Source organism: Schistocerca gregaria, chromosome 1, assembly GCF_023897955.1.
Source record: "Schistocerca gregaria isolate iqSchGreg1 chromosome 1, iqSchGreg1.2, whole genome shotgun sequence".
Lineage (NCBI taxonomy): Eukaryota > Metazoa > Arthropoda > Insecta > Orthoptera > Acrididae > Schistocerca > Schistocerca gregaria.
Window position 1 is genome coordinate 647,918,768 of NC_064920.1, and position 8,401 is coordinate 647,927,168.

Below are 8,401 nucleotides of genomic sequence, written 5' to 3' on the forward strand. Positions count from 1 at the left end.
GACGGCAGAAGTGCTATTCCAACATAGTTGGAGGAGACCCTATGCAACGCTGTTCGAGTTATGGGGGAATACCAAGTGAACTGAGGCGTGAATGGGTGTTTACACTGAGGAGGGAAGCGTCCTAGGTAGTCTGTGGAATTGCGAAAATCCCCTGCGGCAAGATGGCATAGTGGTTGGAGCATCTGCCTAGTGAGCAGGAAACTTGGGTTCATATCTCGGCGTTCGAACAAATTCTGTATATGTACATCATACGAACATTACTAGACAATTGGATATTTTTATGTGTTTGAAGTGCAGTAAACAACATCAGAACTGTAACAAGTCGTGGCTATGAGTGTTTTGACGTTTATATAAATTACATTATAGAAGTGCCAGTGAGCTTGCTGTAGCGGTAACACCGTTCCCGTCAGACCACCGAAGTTCAGTGCTGGCTGGCTTGACTAACACTTGGACGGATCACCATCCAGGTGTGCCGAGTGCTGTCGGCAAGCGGGGAGCACTGAGCTCTTCTGGGGCCAATTGAGGAGCTCCCTGATTGAGAAGTAGTGGCACCAGTCACGAAAACCAACAATGAAGAAGTGCGCTGACCACATGGCGCTCCGTACCCACATCCGGTGACGCCTAAGGCTGACGATGACACGGCAGCCTGGTGGTATCGTTGTTCTTCCAAGGCCTGTTCGGACAGTGTTTGTTTTTATGTCAAAGAAGTGTGTGGAGCATAGTGGCTAAGAGTATAGAACCATTTTTCTATACAGTTCCAGAGTCCCCTGCATAAATGAAAACCTACAAATAAATAAACAGTTGTTATTGGGTCGTGATCATCACTGCCCTTCAGATTCCCGAAATCCATTTGACTGTTATACCTTATGCAATAGTTAAGACGGTAAAAACAATCCATTCTAACACAAAACTATATGGATGTGGAACAGAAAACAAGAATGTATGTATGTAATACTAAGTTAATTGGTATTCAACAATGCAAATATTTCGCAAGAACTGCTTCCAGATATTTTCTACTGTAAAACAATAATGAACTACAGTTGTGGCTACAAATCTGACTGCCATATACAAACTCTTCGTTTACGGTCTGGGCAAGTCTGTGACATTGTGAATGAGTCTGCATGAATATATCAATTTTCATATTTGACAGCACTGCAGTCTGGCGATTCCGGACAGAAGCACCCAGATAAATTTTTATGTATAGTCCTTTACACCTCTGGTGTTTTCATTCCGCCATTTTCGAGTCGGGAGGTATGAAAATTTCTGATAAAGATTATCAGCAGTTAGCACGCTAGCCAATACTAATGGTGCTGGTTTGGCCGGTGCCACAGCCGCTATCACCATTATATGGTAATATGGTGATAAACCGTGTAACCAACTTGTCAATATGTACATCATCTCCATTCCAGGCTTCTTTAAATGTAGGGTGATTTTGCTAACAACGAAAGTGCAGATTTTACTATTCTGTATATCATTGTCACATTCTTAATATCTTGATATCGTGTTAATTGGTTATGGACTTTGTTTTAAGGCCAAATATTATGATCAGATTTGGTTTGGCATCCCTTTTTTAGTATTTACGCTAACTTCCAGTAGCCACAAGTATCTATCACCTGATGGACCGTGTTAATGCGTAGTGTTACCCAGACGCACGGATAACATCACAGCCAAGCATCCTGTGATCCACTTACTAGGTAACTAATATGTTTACGGAGGTGACAGTAGAACTTTTGGTTTGGTCACCACGTTGGTGCTGGCGTAGAGGGGCCCCATCTCTTAGCCACAATTGTGCCCTACTTCGGTGTTTTCATTCCGCCATTCCGATTCCGCATTGGCAGGTTTTGCTCGGAGTGGAGGGAACCTGTGCACTCTGATCGTGCGGCATCTCCCATTTCAGCCTTCAATATTTGACCCTGGTAAGACTTATTGTCATGTATCTTTCTACGGAACTTCAGTGCTAATGCCAGATACGTTTCTTTTAAATTGTTCCTTGTGTGCGTCAAAATGTGGTCCCCCAGTGTTAATTTCTGATGTTTCAATTTTTAACTACTCTGATAACCGAACCTGTTGTTCTGGGACTCTATCTCTGCAACAGAAATTTGTTTCTATTTTTTAGAGTTTGCTACCGATTGTACGTAAACGTTAGCGTTGACGTCTGAACCATCATATGGATAATCATTCTGAGTGACATTGTGATTAAAGTTATCCTCACTGTTAACCTCAACTATGTTTCTATACTAATTGTAAGTACTAAATGCCTGAGCTACTTCTCTTTTATAAATGTCTGATCGTTTTTCTACAAGCAGTGTTCCTGGAAACGGTGAGTTTTCCTATAAAACATCGCTTCCGTCAGTGTGTTGTTCTACACTGCCAATTGCATCAGCAGGAATTTTTAACAGCGTCTTCATTACACTCAACTGGATCTCTGCTTGTACCCGCAATCAAAATATAAAATAGAGGCGACGGTTCGTAACAGGTATTTCCCTACGAAATATTCGCTTTAGGCATTCCTGCTTAATAAGGTCGGTGTTATTGCATGTGAAACACACTGCAAGTAGTTCCGTATGAGTCACAAAAGCATTGTTACTCTCCTATGCTTATAACTGAAGAAATAACTTCTGGAACCATTATACCCTGCTTTTATTAGGTCGCTTTCTTCTCTGTCTGCCTGCTCAGTACAAATTTTCCAGATGATTTTAATCTAACTTTCCTTTGGACTAGAGACCTTGAAGGTTTAAACATAGCTCAGAAGTGGATGGCAATGCAATATTAATTCGCTTTTCTTGTCTGGCGTATACCTGAGAGTACTTCGTGTACCGCTGCGGTCTCTCCGTTTCCTGTTCCAGTCGAGAGTGGTTCGTCGAAAGAACGACTGCTGTTAAGGCACCATGCGAGCACGATTCTCTCTAATTTTTACCTTAATGGCCTTTTCGCGAGACGTTCGCAGGAAGAATACTTTGGATGAGTTCGCTGAAGAGAAACTCGAATAAATATAAAATTTTCTACGTGTCTCTGTCGTAATTTGATCTAAATATTTTAAATCTAGCGAAACATACCACACACGCAAGACTATAAGCAGAAGATATTTATTTAAGTAAAAATGAATTTTTATCTTAGCACTAAAGTACGTAACATATTTTCTTCCCCCTCCATGTAATTTCCTAACCTCGTACAAATAGTCCTCATAATTTATGATTGCGAATTCTTAATAGCTATGATTGTAAAATTTAATAAGAAAACGTGGGGCACATGCAATGCATAACCGATGCTTGGATATTTCACCTCCTTACTATATCACTACGAACTACACTCCTGGAAATGGAAAAAAGAACACATTGACACCGGTGTATCAGACCCACCATACTTGCTCCGGACAGTGCGAGAGGGCTGTACAAGCAATGATCACACGCACGGCACAGCGGACACACCAGGAACCGCGGTGTTGGCCATCGAATGGCGCTAGCTGCGCAGCATTTGTGCACCGCCGCCGTCAGTGTCAGCCAGTTTGCCGTGGCATACGGAGCTCCATCGCAGTCTTTAACACTGGTAGCATGCTGCGACAGCGTGGACGTGAACCGTATGTGCAGTTGACGGACTTTGGGCGAGGGCGTATAGTGGGCATGCGGGAGGCCGGGTGGACGTACCGCCGAATTGCTCAACACGTGGGGCGTGAGGTCTCCACAGTACATCGATGTTGTCGCCAGTGGTCGGCGGAAGGTGCACGTGCCCGTCGACCTGGGACCGGACCGCAGCGACGCACGGATGCACGCCAAGACCGTAGGATCCTACGCAGTGCCGTAGGGGACCGCACCGCCACTTCCCAGCAAATTAGGGACACTGTTGCTCCTGGGGTATCGGCGAAGACCATTCGCAACCGTCTCCATGAAGCTGGGCTACCGTCCCGCACACCGTTAGGCCGTCTTCCACTCACGCCCCAACATCGTGCAGCCCGCCTCCAGTGGTGTCGCGACAGGCGTGAATGGAGGGACGAATGGAGACGTGTCGTCTTCAGCGATGAGAGTCGCTTCTGCCTTGGTGCCAATGATGGTCGTATGCGTGTTTGGCGCCGTGCAGGTGAGCGCCACAATCAGGACTGCATACGACCGAGGCACACAGGGCCAACACCAGGAATCATGGTGTGGGGAGCGATCTCCTACACTGGCCGTACACCTCTGGTGATCGTCGAGGGGACACTGAATAGTGCACGGTACATCCAAACCGTCATCGAACCCATCGTTCTACCATTCCTAGACCGGCAAGGGAACTTGCTGTTCCAACAGGACAATGCACGTCCGCATGTATCCCGTGCCACCCAACGTGCTCTAGAAGGTGTAAGTCAACTACCCTGGCCAGCAAGATCTCCGAATCTGTCCCCCATTGAGCATGTTTGGGACTGGATGAAGCGTCGTCTCACACGGTCTGCACGTCCAGCACGAACGCTGGTCCAACTGAGGCGCTAGGTGGAAATGGCATGGCAAGCCGTTCCACAGGACTACATCCAGCATCTTTACGATCGTCTCCATGGGAGAATAGCAGCCTGCATTGCTGCGAAAGGTGGATATACACTGTACTAGTGCCGACATTGTGCATGCTCTGTTGCCTGTGTCTATGTGCCTGTGGTTCTGTCAGTGTGATCATGTGATGTATCTGACGCCAGGAATGTGTCAATAAAGTTTCCCCTTCCTGGGACAATGAATTCACGGTGTTCTTATTTCAATTTCCAGGAGTGTAGTTGATGCATGAACACTTCACTTTCTATTATTTACAGGCGCACCATCTTTCTCGTTTTAAATCCTACAAGTATTTTCATATCCATTAAAAATTCAATCACAAATTTTTAGAATCATGCGTTGACTGTTAGGAGTTGTAAGGTGCTAAGAGAAATTATTTTATATTTTTTAGTCCAATTTAATAATTGATATATGAAAAATTCCTTTTTATATAAATAATTATTTACTGCTCACATATCATTCTAATAATAATTAGGATAATGATTAGCACATGCCTCGTTTCGAATATCATGAATTATACCATCAGGCTGTTAATTTTTTATAACTTCCTTCGGAATTTCCATTCATATATGTAACGTTCTCACAGTTATCAAGTCACCCTCTACGGCCCTGACAGTAAGTTGGCTGCAAATCCGAAAGTTGAGCTTCACTTCAAAGGGATTCAGAACCTCTGAACAACAGGGTTGTAAAGAGATTACGACATGTTTTGGAGTAAACCGTAGACCCGTTAATGTTGAATTGTATACTGTCTTCTTGGTCTCTAACAAGTCTGAGATCGGTAGTTATCCAAATCTGAATCTCTAAGGCTGTTGCTCTTACGTAATCTCATGAAAATTCAAGTTTGTCAGTATTTTTTCTAGAGTGTGTTTCCAGTGCCGTTAAACATTTGCTACACACTATAGAAATAGCGATGATACACGTAAAGAACACTTAACGCCAATATTCAGAAATGGACGACAGACTCCGAAACGAGCACATTTGATAACTGGAGTACAGCTACAAGTAAAAAACAGATACAACACCGAGCGATCGCTCGCTGCGACTGACTAATGTAGACTGCCCGCTAGATAACCAGTCCCGACACGTTACCTGCTTAGTGCTATATTCCTATTTCTTTTCCTTTTGTTCATCCGTTTGTTAACCGTCAGCTACGTGTTGCATACTGCGATTCAACCTACTAGTGTGATTTTAAATTTTGTGTACTTTCCATACCGCTGTGGAACATCGTTGTATTAGTTATGCTATTGAGTCATTTTTGAACACTATGCATTTTATATCCCTCTTATGTAGTGCTTTTCTTTCAGTGATGATGGTTATAATAACGAAATCTGAGAATAATGAAGTTGAAAGTGTACAGCTATGGCTATGAAAATGCAACTGTAAGAGGCTACCTACACAAAGTAATAATTTCTCCTCAAGAACCGATCCAGAGAAGGAAACGATGTTCGAAGCTGAGGTGCGGAGCGAAGTGGAAGTTCTAACTCACCACAAAGGTGTTCAGTTGCGTTCAGGTCGGGACTCTGGGCTGCCCAGTCCATTTCAGAGATGTTTTTGTCCATAAACTTTCGCTTCGCAGATGCTGCTGTATTACATAACGTGTTGTGACGCTGATATAAATACCCATCGCCTCCTAACAGTTCCTCTACTTTATGAAGGACAATAAGCGGTAATACTTATTCAAGTGCATCCACGTTTAACGTATTTTTAAGCGTAATAAGAGAACCACACCATAACCATCAGAAACACCCCCATACCGTAACACAATCTCCACCGTACTTCGCTGTTGGCACCACTTATGACGTTCTCCATGATTTCGGCAAACCCAAATACTTCCAGAGAACTGGCGCATAATAAAGCTTCATTCACAACTCCAAGCCCATGTTTCCAGTTATCCGTTGTCCAGTGGCGTCACTATTCACATCACCTCAAGCGTCCCTCAGCACTAATTACGGATATGAGTGGTTTATGGGGAACTACTCGATCACTACACCCAATTCTTTTTTAACTCTCTATGCACTGTCATTGTCCTAACCGTAGTGCACTTTGAAACTCACAAGTAATTCCTTTCGCTGATTTCAACTTCATCGAAACGGTCACGTATAAAAACTGTCAGTGCTGCCAAAGTCAGTGTGCAGAAGAATACACACTAGTGCTGCCCCAGTTTAATTCTCGTACCACTGCAGCGATAAGTGTTCTAGATGGTAGTGACGACGATTTTTATATACAGCTTAAGTATATAAAATAGAACAAAGCCCCTATGACCCGATGGAAGCCCTATCAGATTCTAAACAAGTTTTAATCAACATATACAGCAGACTCAAAAATTTTGTGCTCAGTAGTTGAAGAAAGCGAATGGCAAAATCGTCTCCAAGACGTGTAGCGGAAATGATCAACAAAACAGTTGTCCAGTATCTTAAACATACTTCTGTTGTAGAATCTCAGAACTTATTTTAAGCTCAACCGTCACGAATTCTATGGGACTGAATGAGCAGGTCCGTGCCAAAAAGTCTGTGAAACTGTGCTTTTCTCTCATGACATCCTGAAATCCATGGATCATAGTGATCAGATATGTAACGTATTTCGTGACTCCTAAAAAGCGCTTCCAAATCAACGCTTGTTGGCGAACGTAGAATTATATGCAAAACCAAAGGAAATTTTCGATATGATTTGGGTTTACTTTGGAGGACGTAGGATGTTTTCAAAGCAGGAGAGGCACCGACGGATGTAGAAGTAACTTTTGGCAAGCGACTGGGATCCTTGTCATTTACTTTGTGAATTAATGACCTAAAGATAATGTTAACAATAATGTAGGAATTTTACCGATGATCCGTTTACCTATAATGAAAGACTGTCCGAAACATATGGGAACAGACGCCGATCATATCTTGATAAGGATTCAAAGTGATGTACAGGCTCACATCTTATTTTAAATGCACATAAATGTAAAATTGTTCACTTCGCAAAACGTAAAAACATAATAATCTATGTCTATAGTGTCAATGACTCGCATTTGTAATCACTACAGTCAGATAAATACCAGGGTTTAACTATTTGTGTAATGTACGGGGAGGTAATCATGAGAAAAATGATAATTAACCAACGTACGCTTACAATTCTATTCATCTGAGCGTGGAATATCAGTAGCCTGAATGTGGTAGAAAAACTAGAAAATCGTAAAAAGGAAATGCAAAGGCTCAACTATCTGTCAGTCTACAGGGAAGATACAAGGAGGCAATAGGAAGGGTGATTCGGATATCTGCTCCTACAAATATAAGGCCATATAAACATCAGCAGAGAATGATACACCTGGAACAGGATTCGTTATGAATTAGACTGTAGGTAGAGAGTGATCTGCGGTGCAAAGTTTAGTGTTAGGGACATCTCAGTAGAAAGAAAATCAACGCCAACAATAATTATTCAAGTATACATGTCGAAGTTGCAAGAAGAAGATAAGAGATAAGAGTAAGTATATAATGATATTGAACAAAAATTCAGTATTTAAAGGGAGGTGGTGATTAATAATCATACTAAACTGGAAATTGTTACTGGGAGAAGAAACTGAAGGAGGAGAATATGAGCTTGGTAGTAGGAATAAGAAGGAGAAAGACTAGCTGTTTTCTACAATTACAGACAGCAATACTGAATACACTGTTCAAAAATTACAAGAGGACGAGGAATATTTGAAAAACGCCTGGAAACACGGGAATATTGCAGCTGGATTACCTCCATCTCGGACCCAGATTCTGAAATCAAATACTGGAGTGCAAAGAGTACTCCGAAAAGGATATAGAACCATAACACAGTTTAGTAATAGTGAAGGGTATACTGAAGTTTAATAGAATCGTCCAGAACAATCATTGTGGGAAGAAGTGGGATACTGAAGTACTGAG